The sequence below is a fragment of the Brachypodium distachyon genome, chromosome 1, assembly GCF_000005505.3.
Source record: "Brachypodium distachyon strain Bd21 chromosome 1, Brachypodium_distachyon_v3.0, whole genome shotgun sequence".
NCBI classification, from domain to species: Eukaryota; Viridiplantae; Streptophyta; class Magnoliopsida; order Poales; family Poaceae; genus Brachypodium; species Brachypodium distachyon.
In genome coordinates, this window is record NC_016131.3 from 4,358,333 (window position 1) to 4,376,846 (window position 18,514).

The 18,514-nt window shown below is 42.0% G+C and overlaps 2 non-coding genes and 2 pseudogenes across 2 annotated transcripts; 2 read left to right on the plus strand and 2 right to left on the minus strand.

Annotated features, from left to right (window-relative positions):
• Window positions 1-5,151: 5,151 nt before the first annotated feature.
• Window positions 5,152-12,852, minus strand: LOC100827823 (annotated as a pseudogene).
• A 662-nt stretch (window positions 12,853-13,514) lies between these two features.
• LOC112270304 lies at window positions 13,515-13,603 on the plus strand. The gene has a single exon (XR_002962699.1). It is a non-coding gene; the product is annotated as a small nucleolar RNA U31b (small nucleolar RNA).
• A 1,048-nt stretch (window positions 13,604-14,651) lies between these two features.
• LOC112270243 lies at window positions 14,652-14,724 on the plus strand. The gene has a single exon (XR_002962643.1). It is a non-coding gene; the product is annotated as a small nucleolar RNA Z199 (small nucleolar RNA).
• Window positions 14,725-15,187: 463 nt separating this feature from the next.
• On the minus strand, window positions 15,188-17,179 carry LOC100834045 (annotated as a pseudogene).
• Window positions 17,180-18,514: the final 1,335 nt, after the last annotated feature.

Here is an 18,514-nt window from a genome sequence, read left to right on the forward strand (position 1 = left end):
AAACTATATGCCACGACACAAAGATTGCAATGCCGGGATCATATACACCCATTCATCATCAATCAGTTAAACATCAAGAACAATAAGGCATATTTGACAGTAGTGCATTTTTATTTAAAAGTTTTCAATTGATACAAAAATGAAATGTTGTGTGGAGATATCTAGGGATTATTATCTCCTAAAATCCAAGCCTATCAAACAGCTCCTTCGGGATTTCCAGTGTTTCTGAATTTAGAGAAGATGATAATCTTTAGGATGTGGTTATATCTCAGTCGTCATATTTTTAAGCAAAATGCTTAAATCTCAGTAGACGAATCGGAGCCGTTGGATTATTATTTAGATGTCATTCCACTCTGAAAGATCGGTATGGTCGACTAGAAGTGGGGGTTGAATAAGCGACTAACAAATTTTACTTTTTCGTTTCACTTTTATGGGATACAAGCATCAATACATGGGTTCACTAAAACGTCTAAATGATGAACACCCCTAGTATCATGCAATAGCCGAAACACGAGCACAAGCATTAGATAATCAATTGAAACTTGCTTGATAGCCGAAGCACAAGATAAACAATTAAACTTTGCGAGTAAATAAAGGGCAAGAATGATACCACACGGGAAGACGAAGATTACACCGGAGTTCCAACTATTGGGGTCGGTGTACGTTTTTGTTTGGAGGAGTGCTCTACCACAAAGGTAGAGGCGCCACAAAGGCTCACTCTATTATCCAACTCACCATACCACAAAGGTGAGGTGAGTTCCACTAGTGGCTTCTTTGAGGACGAACGCCGAACCCTTACAAACAAGGAGAAGGACACAACTCCACAACTTAATTGGAAGCTCCTTCCCGAATCCTCAAGCACCTCTTCACAAGATTGGAGGCCTTGAAGAGACACCTTTCGGTTAGGGATCTCAAAATTCCAAGAGTAACAAAATCCACAAAGGAAACAAGGGGAATCAACTTTTCAATTTGGTGAAACCCTAAATCAAGATCTTCCCCTCCAATCCTCAAAGAATCAAGAGTGGGGAAGCACTAGGGAGGGAGATCTAGGAATTTGAAGCTCTTGTATTTAGGGGAGAGAGGAATAGCTTGATCGAGGAGGAGTCCCGAGGTAGGGGACGACTCCTATTTAAAGGGCGCCTCGAAATCTGACCGTTAAGTGAATTTCGCGCAGCCGGGTGGTAGAGAGGTAGCATAGAGGTACTACCGCCAGCGGTAGTACCGTTCCGGTACCGCCCCACTACCGCTAGAAGACCGTTTAGGTGCGGTTCCGGTACTGGGGCGGAACTACCGGCCCCGGTACTACCGGCCTGGAAAGAGCTGCACTGCCGCTCTGAAGACAATTAGGCACTAACCCTTATGCTAAGATTATGAGGTGGTCTCTCTCCCACTAAAGAAACGGCTTTATGTGGGTGCAAATATAGTAGATTTGTGTACGTGAAGTTGATTCACCCAAACCTTTCCCATGTGGACTCCCTCTTAATAGTACGGATTTCCTATGACTCAATATAAATAAAAAGCAGTAAATCCTTCTACGCTTCTTTCCTTTTTGAGGGCAACGAACCGTCTTGTGCCATTTGATCTCACATCTGAAACACTCGAGCACACGGTTAGTCCACGAGTCATGTTGTCATTAACACCAAAACACTTAGGGATCGAAATGCTCTTTCAATCTCTCCCTTTTCGGTGTTTGATGACAACACAACGATTTGCAATAAGATATAACAATAAAGCTTAAGGCAAAGGGATATAAAATATAGACGGGCTCCCCCTAGATATATGCACCATTTCAATTTTCTTTTGGAATGCAAAGTGCACATACTCTAGGATCAACGCTCCCCCTAGATTTTATAAACCAACAACTCAATTGCAACTGATTAAGGATATTTCAATGAGAGCTTCACAAAGATATGTAAGGGATCATTCATACAAGATATAGAGCATACCTTCAAGAGGCATACAAACGTGAATGAACCCTACATGGACTTATCCAACAATATATAGAACAATGCTTCCATGAAGCATAATGGGTTAGATAAATCCAACAATTGAAATCATACCTTTTGCAATGAGATCTTGTGATGGAGCAATTCTATAAGGGCAAAAATTGACAACATCTCAACACAAGATTAGTAAGACATGATGTAGGCATGGAGCAAATATGCATGAAAGAATAGATCATAAAAGCATAGCAAGTCATAGGTATAGAGTAAAGCATGATAACACCAAATGACTTAAGCTATTAAGACTCATGCATATAGAAGTTAACCATGTCTCACAAACAATCCCACCAAGGACATACCTTTACCAAATAGATCATGTGACAGAGCAAATTCTACAAAGGTAAAACTGAAAACGTCTCCATACATGATTAGCAAGACATGATATAGATATAAAGCACATATGAGATATAGCCAGTCATAAAAGTCACAAAGGATATCACAAAGTGAACATTAAGCACATTACTGAGGTTGAGGTGGAGGTTGAGGTGGAAAACTTCATCTTCATCTCAAACTTCATGAATTGATTTCCATTCTTCAAGGGTGTAAAAATTGATTCGCAACACCCATATTGATTGCTCTCAACATATTCTTTTGATTGAAATGGATGATCTTTGCATTCTTGTTGGAAACAAAACACTTTCTTCATCTTCCTTTCTATCTTGCCAAACAAACTCTCATTCTTGCTTGGGGCTCTATGTGGCATCTTAAGAACAATATCATCACAATGACCGAAGTCACCTTCAAAACTAAACCTTGACTCGGCATGCTTCTTTATTTCTAAAGATCTCTCTTTTCTTGGTCACTTTCTTTCCATAGCTTTGCTTGAGCTAGCACCTGTGAAAGATCTATAGATACGAGTGAATAGATAAGCACACAAACTCCCGGAAACAAAGCTACTCCATGACTAGATTCTACCAATAGACATGGCACATTGCTCACAAAAACACCTAGGGCATCAACCCTAGAGAAAATGAGAAAATTACCCGTTTTCATGATAGAGGAGATGAAGGGAAACGGTTCCCGTGGAATAGATGTTTGAGAGGACCGGATAACCGGTGGATCCAAGCATTAGATTGGGGAGTTCGCCAAAGAAGGGAGTGGAGGAACTATATGGTTGGGGGCACGGATGGAGAAGGAAGAAAACTCCCACTCGACCAGCCCCAGCCCATTCACTCTTTAGAAATCCACTGTCGGTGGTTGTACCGTCCTGTGAAGGGTGGTTGTACCATCGCCCTGGAATGGCGGAACCTCCTAGTTTCAAAACAAGGAACTTGTGCTTTGAGAATAGATGGTTTCAAGGTAAGATTAAATGCATAGGATAAGATGCTCACAAAGGATATAATATGGCAATACACACTCAAATTGCAAGATGCAAATTTAAAACCAACTATGAGTGTTTTTCCATAGATAATCATATAGTGTCATGCTTGACTAGATATGCAATAAATTCCAAATAAAAACCAACTCCTCACATGAGGAGGTGGTGGCCTTAGCCACCATGTTTGAGCAAATATGATCTTGACACCTCGAAGATAAAAATCTTGGGCTCAAGAATCAAAACTCACAATTAAGCACAAAATAAATAAAACAATTTATGCATAGTAGAAGTAGCATTTGCCCATGAATAGAGCTATGCTACATTCATGCCTACACCAAAACAAGATAAATGTCAACCGTGGGTAGGTGTGCAAGTTCATCATACCACATTATTTGAATCTTATGATATTTAGCTCACACCTCAAATCACATAATCTTGCTTCGTCAAGTAGCTTCATGAAAATATGCGCTAGTTGCTTGCCCGTGGCTACAAATGAGAGCTCAATATATATCACCACGTTCCACATGCACTCAAATGAAATGATGACGAATCTCAATATGCTTCGTCTTGCTATGTTGCATGGGGTTGTGGACAATCTTGATAGCACTCCCATTGTCACACAAAAAAGGCGCACTTTTCAGAAGTGATTCTAAAGTCCAATAAGGTTTGCCTCATCCATCACAATTGTGCACAACAACTTGCGGCTGCGACGTACTTGGCTTCGGAGGTAGATAGAGACACACGATTTTGCTTCTTAGAAGACAACACACCAAAGACCTACCAATAAATTGGCAAGCCCCGGATGTGGACTTCATATCCATTTTGTCTCCCGCCCAATCCAAATCCGAATATCCAATAAAATTGAACTTGAACCTTTAGGATACCATAATCCAAAGTTTGAGGTATGAACCAAGTATCAAAACATTCTTTTGACCGCCACTAATTAAGTGACAATCTCTTGGTGCAGATTGACATCTTGCACAAACACCCACACTCAACATAATATCCGATCTAGATGCACAAAGGTAGATTAAAAATCCAATCATAAAACAATATACCTTTTGATCCACATATTACCATTGGGATCGAGAACAAGAAAACTTGATTTTGGCATTGGAGTCCTTGCACACTAGGCATCATCCATCTTGAATCTCTTGAGCATGTCTTTGGTATATTTAGCTTGATTAATGAAAATCCGTCCTCTCAATTGTTTGATTTGAATCCAAGGAAGAACTCCAATTCACCCATCATAGACATCTCAAACTTATCGGTTATTAGCTTAGAAAGTCATCACTCAAAGCATTGTTAGAATAACCAAATATATATAATGTCATCAACATATAGTTGGCGTATAAACAAATCTCTTAGTAAAAAGAGTAGGATCAATTAGCCCAATTTCAAACCCATAATCCACTAACAACTCTCTAAGGTGCTCATACCACGCATTTGGAGCTTTCATAAGTCAATAGAGCGCCTTATCAAGTTTATAGATGTGGTTAGAAAATTTAGGATTCTCAAATACCGGTGGTTCTTTGACATACACCAAATCATTTAGTGGACCATAGAGAAATGCACTTTTAATGTGATGCATATGCAAAGTAATATTATGATGTGATGCATATGCAAGCAAGATATGAATAGATTCAAGACGAGCAACGGGAGCGAAAGTTTCACTTAGTCAATACTCTCGACTTGGGAGAAACCTTGAGCCACCAATCTTGCCTTGTTCCTTGTCACTTGCCCAAGGACATCTTGCTTGTTCTTAAATATCCATTTGGTCCATATGACATTCTTGCAATTAATCCTTTGGCTTCTCAACCAATGACCACACTAGTTGCGCTCGATGTTGTTCAATTCTTCATCCATGGCATTAAGCCAATCCGGATCTTCGAGTGTTTCATGTACCTTTTGAGGCATAACACAATAGACAAAAGCATGATGTTCACAAAAGTTAGCTAATTGTATATGAGTTGTTACCCCTTTCCTCACGCTTCCTAGGACCTTGTCCAAGGTGTGTTCTTGTTGTTGAAGACGTGAAGCGATCCCCATAGCACGATGATCAAGAGCTTCTTGAGATGTATCTTGACGCTCAATGGAAACTTGATCATCTTGAGGATCTTGATCTTGGGCATCATTTGGTGACGAATCACCAACATCTTGAGTTTGATCTTGCCCTGGATCAACTTGTTCATCAACATGAGGGACTTGTTCTTGGTTTGCTTGTGGATCTTGTGTAGGCGAGGGCTCCACTTGAGTAGAGCATTGTTCTTCTCCTTCTTCCACACGGGGTTCCTCAATGAGCATGATTTGAGCTATGCCCATTCTTCGTATGGCTTGGGAAGGAATTTCAACATCTACATCAACAAGATCAACTTGCCCCACATGAGAGCCATTATTCTCATCAAACTCCATGCTACAAGATTCTTCAATAATTCCAATGGATTTGTTGTTGTCTCTATAAGCATGGGGGTAAGAAGCATAACCAACAAATATGCCCTCATAAGTTTAAGTTCACACATAACTAAACAAACACCTTTCTTGAAAATGAAACACTTACAACCGAATACCCGAAAGTACTTGAGGTTGGCCTTGTGTCTCGCTAGAATTTCATAAGGAGTCTTGTTCAAGATCTTGTGGAGATAAAGATGGTTGGTTGCATGGCATGCGATATTAATTGCTTTGGCCCAAAAGTTGTATGGAGAGTTAAACTCCTCCAACAATGTTCTTGCCGCATCCATACGAGTCATATTTTTTCTCTCCACTACACCATTTTGTTGAGGGGTAAATGCAGCGGAATATTGACGTTTGATACCCCCGTCACTCAAAAATTCATCCAAGGTGTAGTTCTTGAACTCGGTGCCATTGTCGCTTCTAATAGCCAAAATATTATACCATATTGGCGTTGGGCTTCATTGATGTCGATGAAGGTTTGTTGGGTCTCACTCTTGACTTCAAGAATATACCCATGTGTACCTATAATAGTCATCAACAATAACCAAACAATATTTCATACAACCAAGACTACCATTGACTACCATTAGTTGGAGGACCGAAGAGATCCAAGTGAAGGAGCTCCAAGGGCCTCTTGAAAGTGATAATACATTCTTGTGGGGAAGCCTCTATTCTCATGTAATTTACCTTCAATGCAAGCACTACAAGCACAATTTTTGGCAAAAATCACATTGGTTAGACCAAACACATGTTTCTCCTTTAGAAGACTTTGCAAGAACTCATATTGACATGGGGGTTAAATGTCAATGTCAAAACCATCCCATATCAAATTTAGTGTTTAGACATGTTTCGGTTTTAGTGGGTTTCTTGGAGAAATCTACCATATAAGAACCATTTTCCATATATCCAACAAAATCTATTTTAAGAGTCTTGCTCCATACAAGGGTCATATGGTGTAAACCAAATAAAGATGAAAAGCTCATAAGTGCTTATTGACAAATGGAAAGTAAATTGAATGAAGGAGTCTCAACAAGGATAACATTCTCAATGGAGGATCCGAAGATGTTATCACCTTGCCAAGACTCAATACCTTTTAATTTGAATAGTCCCCAAATATAACTTGGTTGTAGCTAGATGAGTAAGGTTTAAGCTCAACAACCAAATCCTTGCATGCTCCCGGTCATATGATTTGTAGCACCGCTACTAATTATCCATGATGCACCACCGGAAGCAAACACCTACCAGATCAAGTCTTGGTCTTGGGAACCCATTTTTCAACGGATCCCCTTTTGTTAGCAACAAGGGTCTTAGGAACCCAAATAGACCATTCAACATATACATAAGGAAAACCAACAAATTTGGTATAAACATGCACATCATTAGCATGACAAAGAACATATGAGAGATTAAAATCCACGGCACTATTATCATAAGTGGCCTTGCCACTCTTCTTGTTCTTAGGCTTCTCCTTAGCCAACTCCCCTTCTTCACAAAAGAAACGTTAGTTTGGGGAGTAGGTTTGGTATTCTTCTTGTTGTTGTTGCATTTGGACTTAAGCACATACCCAAGCCCTTTCTTTCCAATAGATTCCTTTTGATTGCTCAAAAGGTCATTTAGGTTCTTCTCCCCTTGGATGCAAGTGGCTAGACCCTTTTCAATTTGGACTTTCAATCTAATGTTCTCCTCCACAAGATATACATGCTCAAAACAAGGGTTTGTTGAAGCAACATTAACACTAGGAGGACTATTAGAACCCATTTCTTCCACAAGAGAACATTGAAGAAGATCACGAGACTCTTTGAGTATCTTAAGCTCACTCTTCAAGGATTTGTGGTCCTTTTCAAGTTGCTCAAAGTCTCCTAGGAGTCTAGCATGGCCATCCTCAATATTTGCAATATTAGCTAAATATTCATCCGCAAGCGACATAGTAAGAGATTCCTCAATAACTTCCCTATTTGCTTGCTCTTCTTCCAAAGCTTGAGTAAGCTCCGCGATCTCATTCGCGGCTTCACGTTCAAAACCTTCCTTCTCAATGACGATCTCTTCTTTCTCCTCAAGAAGGGCATTGGCTTCACCTAATTGTCCTAAGAAGACTTCAAAATACCTCTTGGTCTCTCCCTTTCTGCTAGCCATGAACTTATCAAAGCCATTTACCTCAACCTTGGCCACATCTTGTTCTTCCACACAATTCATCAAAGATACACTAGGCTGCATGATTGTTTTATTGTAAGGAGTTACGATGTTACCTTTGGCCATGAGACACTTGTTGGTGAAGCTCTTATTTTTGTTTGGGGAGTTGAATAGGGACATTGAAGGTGAGGAGGAGCCGGAAATGGCAACGAGGGCCACTCCCACTACCTCATCATCTTGTCCTTCATCATCTCCCGACAAGTATTCTTCTTGAATCACCAACTCACTTTGTGGCTTTGAGCTTGCAATATACTTTGAATTAGTTGGCTTGAAGTTCTTCTTGTTGTCCCAAGATGTTCTTGAAGCAATAGCCATATGTTCATTATAAACATATTGTATTGCTTCGGGACAACTCTCCTCTTCCTCTCTCTCTTCTTCCTCTTCTTCTTGATGTGACACCTTGGCCTTCAAAGCAAGGTTTGTGACAAGATAATTCCAAGCTTCTTTGGCGGTGGTGCACGAATGGATATGAGGAATATTCTCCACTTGAAGAGACTTTTAAATAATATGTAATGCACTTGCATTGAGTAGAAAATCAATATACTCTCTCGAAGTTAAGTTTCCTTGATCATGTGGCTTGTACCCATCCTCAATGATTCTCCATAATTCAATTGAAGTTCTACAAATATAAGATCTCATACAAAATAACCAATTAGAAAAGTTAGATGCATTTAGATTTGGTGGAGGGCTTTGAGGGATAAAATGAGGCATGGAAACGGAAGGGGATGCATAATGTTGAGATGAGGACACCTCACAATATGACCCAAACCAGCTATTCCTTGGGAATGCTTTGCTCTCACATCACTAGCATTAGCCTTAGCTTTTATTGTTTTGGCATCCACACACGGTTTGTCCATTTCCTCAATGGGTGAGGATTTGGGCAACTCGGGTTCGTATAAGATTTAGTGGGAGCATTGGTTTTAAGGCACTTGGCCACTACGGAGTTAACCTCAATGAGTATTGATGGCTTAAGATATCTCAAAAGCTTAATCAACACGTCAATACTCACTTTGTTGCCCATAGTAGCTTTGTTTCCAACCACCTCACTCACGTCAGCCATACTCTTAAGGCGGTTAAGCCCTATTTAAGAGACTTGGCTCTGATACCAATTGAAAGATCGGTATGGTCGACTAGAGGGGGGGTGAATAGGCGACTAACAAATTTTACTTTTTCTTTTCACTTTTATGGGATACAAGCATCAATACATGGGTTCACTAAAACGTCTAAATGATGAACACTCCTAGTATCACCCCTATTATTAAGCAATAGATAATCAATTGAAACTTGCTTGATAGCCGGAGCACAAGATAAACAATTAAGCTTTGGGAGTAAGTAAAGGAGCTAGAATGATATCACACGGGGAGACAAAGATTTTACCGGAGTTCCACCTATTGGGGTCGGTGTACGTCTCCGTTTGGAGGAGTGCTCTACCACAAAGGTAGATGCGCCACAAAAGCTCACTCTATTCTCCAACTCACCATACCACAAAGGTGAGGTGAGTTCCACTATTGGCTTCCTTGAGGGCGAACGCCGAAACCTTACAAACAAGGAGAAGGGCACAACTCCACAACTTAATTGGAGGCTCCTTCCCAAATCCTCAAGCATCTCCTCACAAGATTGGAGGCCTTGAAGAAACACCTTCCGGCTAGGAATCCCAAAATTCTAAGAGTAACAAAATCCACAAAGGAAACAAGGTGAATCAACTTTTCAATTTGGTGAAACCCTAGATCAAGATCTTCTCCTCCAATCCTCAAAGAATCAAGAGTGGGAAGCACTAGGGAGGGAGATCTAGGAATTTGAAACTCTTGTATTTAGAGGAGAGAGGAATAGCTTGGTGGAGGAGGAGTCCCGAGGTCGGGGATGACTCCTATTTAAAGGGCGCCTCAATATCTGACCATTAAGTGAATTTCGCGCAGCCGAGTGGTAGAGAGGTAGCATAGAGGTACTATCGCTAGCGGTAGTACCGCTCCGGTACCGCCCCACTTCCGCTAGAAGACCATTTAGGTGCAGTTCCGGTACTGGGGCGGAACTACCGGCGTCGGTACTACCGGCCTGAAAAGAGCTGCACTGCCGCTCTGAAGACAATTAGGCACTAAACCCTTATGCTAAGATTATGAGGTGGTCTCTCTCCCACTAAAGAAACGGTTTTATGTGGGTGCAAATATAGTAGATTTGTGTACGTGAAGTTGATTCACCCAAACATTTCCCATGTGGACTCTCTCTTAATAGTACGGATTTCCTACGACTACAACAACAACAACAACAACAACAACAACAACAACAACAACAAAGCTAACCTCCTCCTCCTCCTCCTCGGGCTTAGTAGTACTGAAACCGCACTTCATGTACTCGGTTTTAGTTCTACTAAGTCTAAAACCTTTGGATTCCAAGGTTTGTCTCCAAAGCTCTAACTTCCTATTGACCCCCGTCCGACTATCATCGACTAGCACCACATCATCCGCAAAGAGCATACACCATGGGATATCTCCTTGTATATCCCTTGTGACCTCATCCATCACCAAATCAAAAAGATAAGGGCTCAAAGCTGACCCCTGGTGCAGTCCTATTTTAATCGGGAAGTCATCAGTGTCACCATCACTTGTTCGAACACTTGTCATAACATTATCGTACATGTCCTTGATGAGGGTAATGTACTTTGCTGGGACTTTGTGTTTCTCTAAGGCCCACCACATGACATTTCTTATTGTAGGCCTTCTCCAAGTCAATGAACACCATATGCAGGTCCTTCTTTTGCTCCTTGTATCTCTCCATAAGCTGTCCTACCAAGAAAATGGCTTCCATGGTCAACCTCCCAGGCATGAAACCAAACTGATTTTTGGTCACGCTTGTCATTCGTCTTAAGCGGTGCTCAATGACTCTCTCCCATAGCTTCATTGTATGGCTCATCAGCTTAATTCCACGATAATTAGTACAACTCTGAACATCCCCCTTGTTTTTGAAGATTGGTACTAATATACTCCGTCTCCATTCTTCTGGCATCTTGTTTGCCCGAAAAATGAGGTTGAAAAGCTTAGTTAGCCATACTATCGCTATGTCTCCGAGGTCTCTCCACACCTCAATGGGGATGCAATCAGGGCCCATTGCCTTTCCTCCTTTCATCCTTTTTAAAGCTTCCTTGACCTCAGACTCTTGGATTCGCCGCACAAAACGCCTACTGGTATCATCAAAGGAGTCGTCGAATTCAATGGTAGAGCTCTCTGTCTCCCCATTGAATAGCTTGTCGAAGTACTCCCGCCATCTATGCTTGATCGCCTCGTCCTTCACCAGGAGTTGGCCGGCTCCGTCCTTGATGCATTTGACTTGGTCAACATCCCTCGTCTTCCTCTCTCGAATCTTGGCCATCTTATAGATGTCCCTTTCGCCTTCCTTCGTGTCTAAACGTTGGTAGAGGTCCTCATACGCCCGACCGCGTGCTTCACTCACAGCTCGCTTTGCGGCCTTCTTCGCCATCCTGTACTTCTTTATGTTGTCTGCACTCCTATTCAAGTATAGGCGTCGGAAACAATCCTTCTTCTCTTTAATAGCCTTTTGGACATCATCATTCCACCACCAGGTGTCTTTAACTTCTCTTCTACTTCCCCTTGACACTCCAAACTCCTCTGAGGCCACCTTACGAATGCAAGTTGCCATCTTCATCCACATACTGTCCGCATCACCCTCTTCCTCCCAAGGGCCCTCCTTAATAACCCTCTCCTTAAACGCCTGAGCAACCTCCCCATTGAGCTTCCACCACTTTGTTCTAGCGACTTTGGCACGCTTATCCCGCTGGACACGAATCCGAAAGCGGAAATCAGCCACCACAAGCTTATGCTGATGGACAACACTCTCCCCAGGTATCACCTTGCAATCTAGGCACGCACCTCTGTCTTCTCTTCTCGAGAGGATGAAATCAATCTGGCTACAGTGTTGACCACTACTAAAAGTCACTAGATGTGATTCTCTCTTTTTAAAGAGGGTGTTAGCTACGATCATGTCGTAGGCTAGAGCAAAGCTTAAGACATCTTCTCCTTCTTGGTTCCTAATGCCATAGCCAAAGCCGCCATGCACCCCCTCAAAACCTGTGTTAGATGTACCCACGTGGCCATTGAGGTCTCCTCCTATGAAGAGCTTCTCGCCACTCGGTACACTCCTAACCAAGTCCTCGAGGTGTTCCCGGAACTCCCTCTTGGTGTTCTCATTGTGGGCTACTTGCGGGGCATATGCACTGATAACATTGAGAACTAAGTCCCCAAATACCAGCTTAACCAGGATAATCCGGTCCCCACACCTCTTGACGTTTACCACTCCAGACTTGAGGCTCTTGTTGATCAAGATGCCTACCCCATTTTTGTTTGTAGCCGTCCCCGTGTACCATAGCTTGAAGCTAGTATCCTCCACCTCATTCGCCTTCTGTCCCCTCCATTTGGTTTCTTGGACGCAAAGGATATCCACACCTCTCCTCACCGCTGTATCAACTAGCTCTTGAAGCTTACCTGTCAAGGACCCTACGTTCCAGCTACCTAAGCGGATCCTCCTAGGCTCGGCTAGCTTCCTTACCCTTCGCACTCGTCGAGTCAAATGCGAAGACCCTTGCTCATTTTCCACTACATCCGGGCGTCGATGTAGCGTGCCACTAAGGATGCGACGACCCGATCCTTGCTCACTTGTCACCGTATCCAGATCAAGATACGGCGCGCCACCTAGGGGGTGACGGCCCGGCCCTTGCCCATTTGACACCACACCCGGGTTCTGGTATGGCGCGTCGCTAAGAGGGTTACGCCCCAACGAAATTCTTTTGGGTTTCATCTCCATAAGAGTGGCTGGGTTTTTTACGTTGGCTCGCCAAGCCTATCACAACCCTCCTCCTTTACTCGGGCTTGGGACCGGCTATGTTGAGGCAACATAGGCGGAGTTACGGATTTCCTACGACTCAATATAAATAAAAAGCCGTAAATCCTTTTACGTTTCCTTCCTTTTTGAGGGCAACGAACCGTCTTGTGCCATTTGATCTCACATCTGAAACACTCGATCACACGGTTAGTCCACGAGTCATGTTGTCATTAACACCAAAACACTTAGGGATCGAAATGCCCTTTCACACTCTTCTCTTTCCATCGTTTGTTGCAAATTTTAAAATACAAACCATATCCAATGACTGAGTAATCAACTTAAATATAGCAAAACCATAATTTTTAAATCCTTTGACTACTCTCTCTCTCTCTTTTTAGAGCAACTCTCTCTTTTTCTTTGGGGACTTTGATTACTCTCCTACCAAGTCCTATAAGAGCAGGGCCGCCCAACAATTCAACGAAGGTGTTACAGCCCGTCATAAGTCATGGCCCATTACAGCTCGTTCCAGTCCCAAATCTCCATAAGGCCCATGTGAAGAAACCCTAATTCCCCTCCACCCTCAGTTAAATACAGCCGCAGTCCCCTCAACAAATCCTACATCAATCAGCCGCGGTCGCGCATCTCACGATTTTGTTCCTACCTCTTGTTTTTCTTCTTCGAAGCTGTTTTCGATTCCAAATTTCCAGGTCTGCAATGCAACGGAGCATGATGACTTCAATTTTTGTCGCCCCAGTCTTAGGATCCGGTTCGCTGGACCTGTGCTGATTGACATAGTTATCTAATCTGACTCCTCGGCAGATGCATTCGCCCGTTGGTTGATTTTTCTGGGGGATTTTCTTTGGTTGAGCTTTCTCGCTTTGGAATAGATTGATTCGATGTTTGCTTGCTCGCCTTTAATAATCTTTTTCATATCCTCCGTTTGTTTTCTTGTCGAACTCAAGATTTGTGTTCCTGGTATTGCAAGATCAGCTTCTTGTTTGGATCTCGAAATTCCCAGATCCAGCCAATTGGCAAATCATCCTGCCATCTTGCAAGATTGAATCCCAAGCCAGCTTTCAACTCACCTGGATCTGATTACTCGATGATTTTCCGGGCCCTTTCCGTTGGCACATCCGCACGATTTTTCTCACCAATTGTTTTTCCCTTACTATTTTGATTGTGCTCTACGTGTTTTCTGCCGTATATTTTTCTCTCGCGATTGTTTGCAAGTTCAGCTTCTTGTTTGGATCTCGAAACACAAGTCCGGTCCAGACAATCGGCAAATTTTCCTGCCATCTTGCTAGATCGAATCCCAAGCCAGCTTTCAACTCACCTGGATCTGATTACTCGATGATTTTCTGGGCCCTTTCCGTTGGCACATGCCTTGGTTCTTTGAAACATTTTTCTTTTTTGTTGTATTTAGACGCAAAGCAAACTCACTCTGTCCCAAAACCTTGTCATGTTTTGTGGCAATTTCTTCGTTTGCGAGATGGATGACCCAAATATCTCGTCCGCGAGGGAGGTTTTCCTGTGATCTCGTGGAGGTGTTTTGGAGACAATTCACCGTAAATAGCGCATTAAATTACATTGTTCAGTTCAGAGGCCCATTTGCATATCGACTTCATTTTTGGTTAGGTACCATGGGTCTCATGTTCAAAGATGCCCAGACAAATTGTAATGTGAGTTCGATAGTAAAATGCAAGTTACTTATAACTGGATCCGAATCAATCTTCACATTTATCTAGATCAAAGCCTTTAATTTGTTGGACCAATATTTAATTAGAAGTTTTGAAACGGACAGATTCTAAGAACAGCTTTGTTAGCACCAAGATTTAATCAGAAGTTGCGACGGCTGTATGTGTCAGATGATGAGAAAATACTGCAACAATATGATCCTTGATCTGATTCTTAGTATTTAAGTCTCTGATGACACATCTGCCAGCCTCACATTCGCACGAAGTTACTCTACAGATATGGATTGCGGTAAGATATTCTATTCCACAGTAGATTTAGATTTAGGGTGCATCATGTGGATTTTGGCTGCAACTAGTGTTGGGCAAGCACGAAAATGGAGAAACTCCAGATGGATTGAAAGGAAACATGGAGGCATCCTTCTATGGAGAAGGAAAGCTCGATGCAGTGGATGGGGGCTCGGCCTTGTAGCAGTACTCGCCGACTCCCTCCGTTCCTATTTTAGTGGAAGGAGGGAGTATAAAGTTTTGGACTTTCAGCTGATATGGGTGATCAAATCCACACAATTAAGAATAGAAGCAGCAGTACCACAAACAGCAACCTAAATTTTCTTCGGCATCTTCAATTCTTACACCCAACATATGTACATATCACTGACTGGAAACTAAGCCAAAACAAACAGGAATCTAAGCTGTTTCCGCACTAAGAAGCTGAAATCCAAAAGTAATTTTGGTCTGTATGTCACACAATCACCACATCCATCGGAACAGATGGCAGAACAACACCTAACATTCTAATACTACATTAAACTAATCCTGGGCAAGCAGTGTTGCAAAGACAGTGACAAACAACAAGAGCTTGGAGTTTTCAGGTGGACAGATTCTTCAGTTCATTCCAGGCTCAAGGGATGGCGACTAGTCTGTCTTTCAGCTCAAACTCAATAGGCTTGTTCTCCAGGAATAGGTAATTGTCAAGCTCAGTTTCACCAAAAGAATCTTTCATTTAACTTTGGAAGACCGCCTGCATGATGCGTAGGAGTTAGTTGCATGAAAACTCAAGCAAAATTGCACATTGAGAAATTAAGACTAAGATGTGGCATCATTTGACTGCAAGGGAGCAATAGACTTGAACTTGAGAGATGCCTATTGATGTCCGGAAGAATCTCAGGCTCCAGTTCCAGACCATTTACTTCTTCATAAAATGTTGCAACTGTCTGAATCATCAACAAAAAGATATTACATTTGGGTATCAATGTAATACATCAGAGGGAAAAATCAACAGAAACCAGAAATGTTGATAACTTGAGCACAAACAAATGACAGACACGGACATATGCCGATAACAACAACAGACCAGACAAACTAAGGAATGGCTGTTGGTTCAGATGTTATTGGGCAGTGAATACTTGGAGATACATTTACATAAAAAAGATGGACAAAATAGACAACATTGATAATACTAGTATCCATGCAATCTCGTTAGGGATAAATGCAAAAAAAGCAACTGCAGGGAAGCAGTGAAAGCAAATTCCTTCAATGCTACTAGCAATTATCAAAGGGAAGATATCGCTAGGATAACTTTTCCCAAAGAATGGTTTAGCAACCAACGAAAAAGATCTGTACATAAACTGGTTCTTAATTCAAAGAAGACATTAAGGTAGTAAGGCACACAATATGCTTCTCAACTGAAGAATTATTTGCTAGGATACAGATAGTGTGAACTCGCTTGCCAATCAATATTCAATATGCTAAATATGCTTTTTGTGTGGTAGAAGACATCATATAGTAAGTTTCAACAAGAACATGTATGGGAAGATCATATACTACATTAAGCTCTTCTGAGTGACTTATTTTTTCCCATATTAGCAAAAAGAAACAGTGGCAAATTACCATGTCAGTTTTAGGATCTATGCTTCTGGCGTGAGGAAAAATATAGTAGCTCAATAATGCATCTTGTTAGAAGGAAACCTGAGTGAAGTAGATATCAGGGCATACTGAGATACACATTCTTCCTGTTTAATAACGCTACCATGATTAGCTTGCCTGGATGTAAGTTGCCAGGTTATCGACATTCAGACAATCGAAACAATATGGATGTGGGTAGCTTACCTTAGATGGAAACACCACAGGATCAAATATCACATCTGGCCAGTCATGCAATGCTGACATTATCTTCTCCACTTTCTTCTTGACACCTGCATAGTTGGTATAATGAGTCATATGTACCTATTGAAAGGTCTGCCTACATATGAACTGGCAAAACGAAGATGCAAATTCTTACGTTTGTCTAGCTTGTCATCATCCAACTTCTGAGCATCATTCCCAGTGAAGTGGGTGCTCTCAACCCCATCCTTAGCCCATTCATGACATTTTTTTGTCATTTCGTCAGCAAAGATTGTAGCCTTCTTCACTGGGTTCTTAATGGCTTCTTGGCTGCGCAGAGTAGACTTCTCTTTCAGGACGGAGCTGTCCTTCAAAGCAGTGCCATTACAAATGTTAGGCACTAGGGGCTTGCCGGTGTTGGACACATCACGCAGGGCCTTCCTTGCCGATGGCTTAGCTGATGGCTTCAGAGGCTTGGCATTCAGCCCATCAACTCTCTTGCCGCAAGTCTTGCCGCAAGAAAACTGTGTTTCATGAACTAGAATTAGTTTGAGCAGCAGCAGCCTCACCTCAATGAATTGGCAGGTTATCATCCAGAAAAAGCAGCAGCTGGAGCTGGGAAAGCCATGGCAGACCAGAACCCTTTCTTGTTCTAGTTCAGAATGTCATACAGAGGGAAGGTTAAGCAGATGATAAAGCAATGAACAATTATTTCCCTATGCTATTGTGCTGTACAGATTGCAACCAGCGCAGGATTTAACATCATATCACATTATTTTGTGAAGGTGACCAATATTCAAATTCCCTCAGAAATACGCAACATATATTTAGATATATTGTTTTTTGCTACGCATATCTAAATTGTAAGGGGAAATTCTAAATAACTGGTCAGAAGATTCACGTGGATGCACAAAACTGAAAACCCCGTCCAAGAAGAAGAATATGCGAAGGATATGGGTGGGTGGTCGGATTACGACGCTAACAGCAAACTAATTTGCAACCGGTGTATGCCAATTGGAATCATTTACACAAATTTCGTCGTATCGCACGAAGAGAAATCAGGGTTCAAACCTCACAGCCACGGCGGAGGACCCAGTAGGGCGGCCGCCCTACCTTGATTTTTGCCTCGGTTTCGAATTGGGAGGGATTAAGGAGATGAAACGGGGGCTAAAAGGGCGGAATCCATTCGTGAGGTGATGAGAGGAGAAACGGACGGGAGCGAGAGAATCGAAGGAGAGATCAACCTGGTGGCGGCGCTCGCGCGAGGACGAAGACGAGCGACGGAGCGAGGGGGCTGGGGGGCGCTCGGCAGCGAGATGACCCAGAGCGAGGGAAGGTTGCGATGAAAATACTAAAGGAAGTAGTTTCAAAATTCATGTGATGTAAAGAGAAGTTTGTTTAGTTTCAAAATAAAAAGAGGTGTTTGTTTTTGTAAAATAAAAAAGATTTTTCATGTACAAATCATAATCATAAACAAAATAAGTACTCCCCAGTACGATACCGAGTGTTGTATTTTTTTTTTCTAAATACATATGTATCTAAACGCGTTTTAACACAAATATACTTTCTTCGTCCCATATTAAATGTCGCAACATGCGTATTTAGACAAAATTGTGATACTTAATATGGGATGGAATAAATATATTACTGGTCAAAGATTTCGACCAAATAAAACAAAATACGCCCTTATTTAGAACAGAGATTCAAAGATGAAACAGTTCTTTTCTCTAACCGTGCAGCAACATCGAACAATTCTTTTCTGAAATTGTACGGTATTAGTTAAAAAAAAAGAAATTGTACAGTATTAGAAAAGAAAAACGTCCCACGGGCCGAGCCTGCTACACTCTTTCCGGCCCAGCCCAGAGCCGACATTTACCTCGCCATCATCGCCGCCGCGTCACCCTCTTCGCAATAACAACAACGCGTAG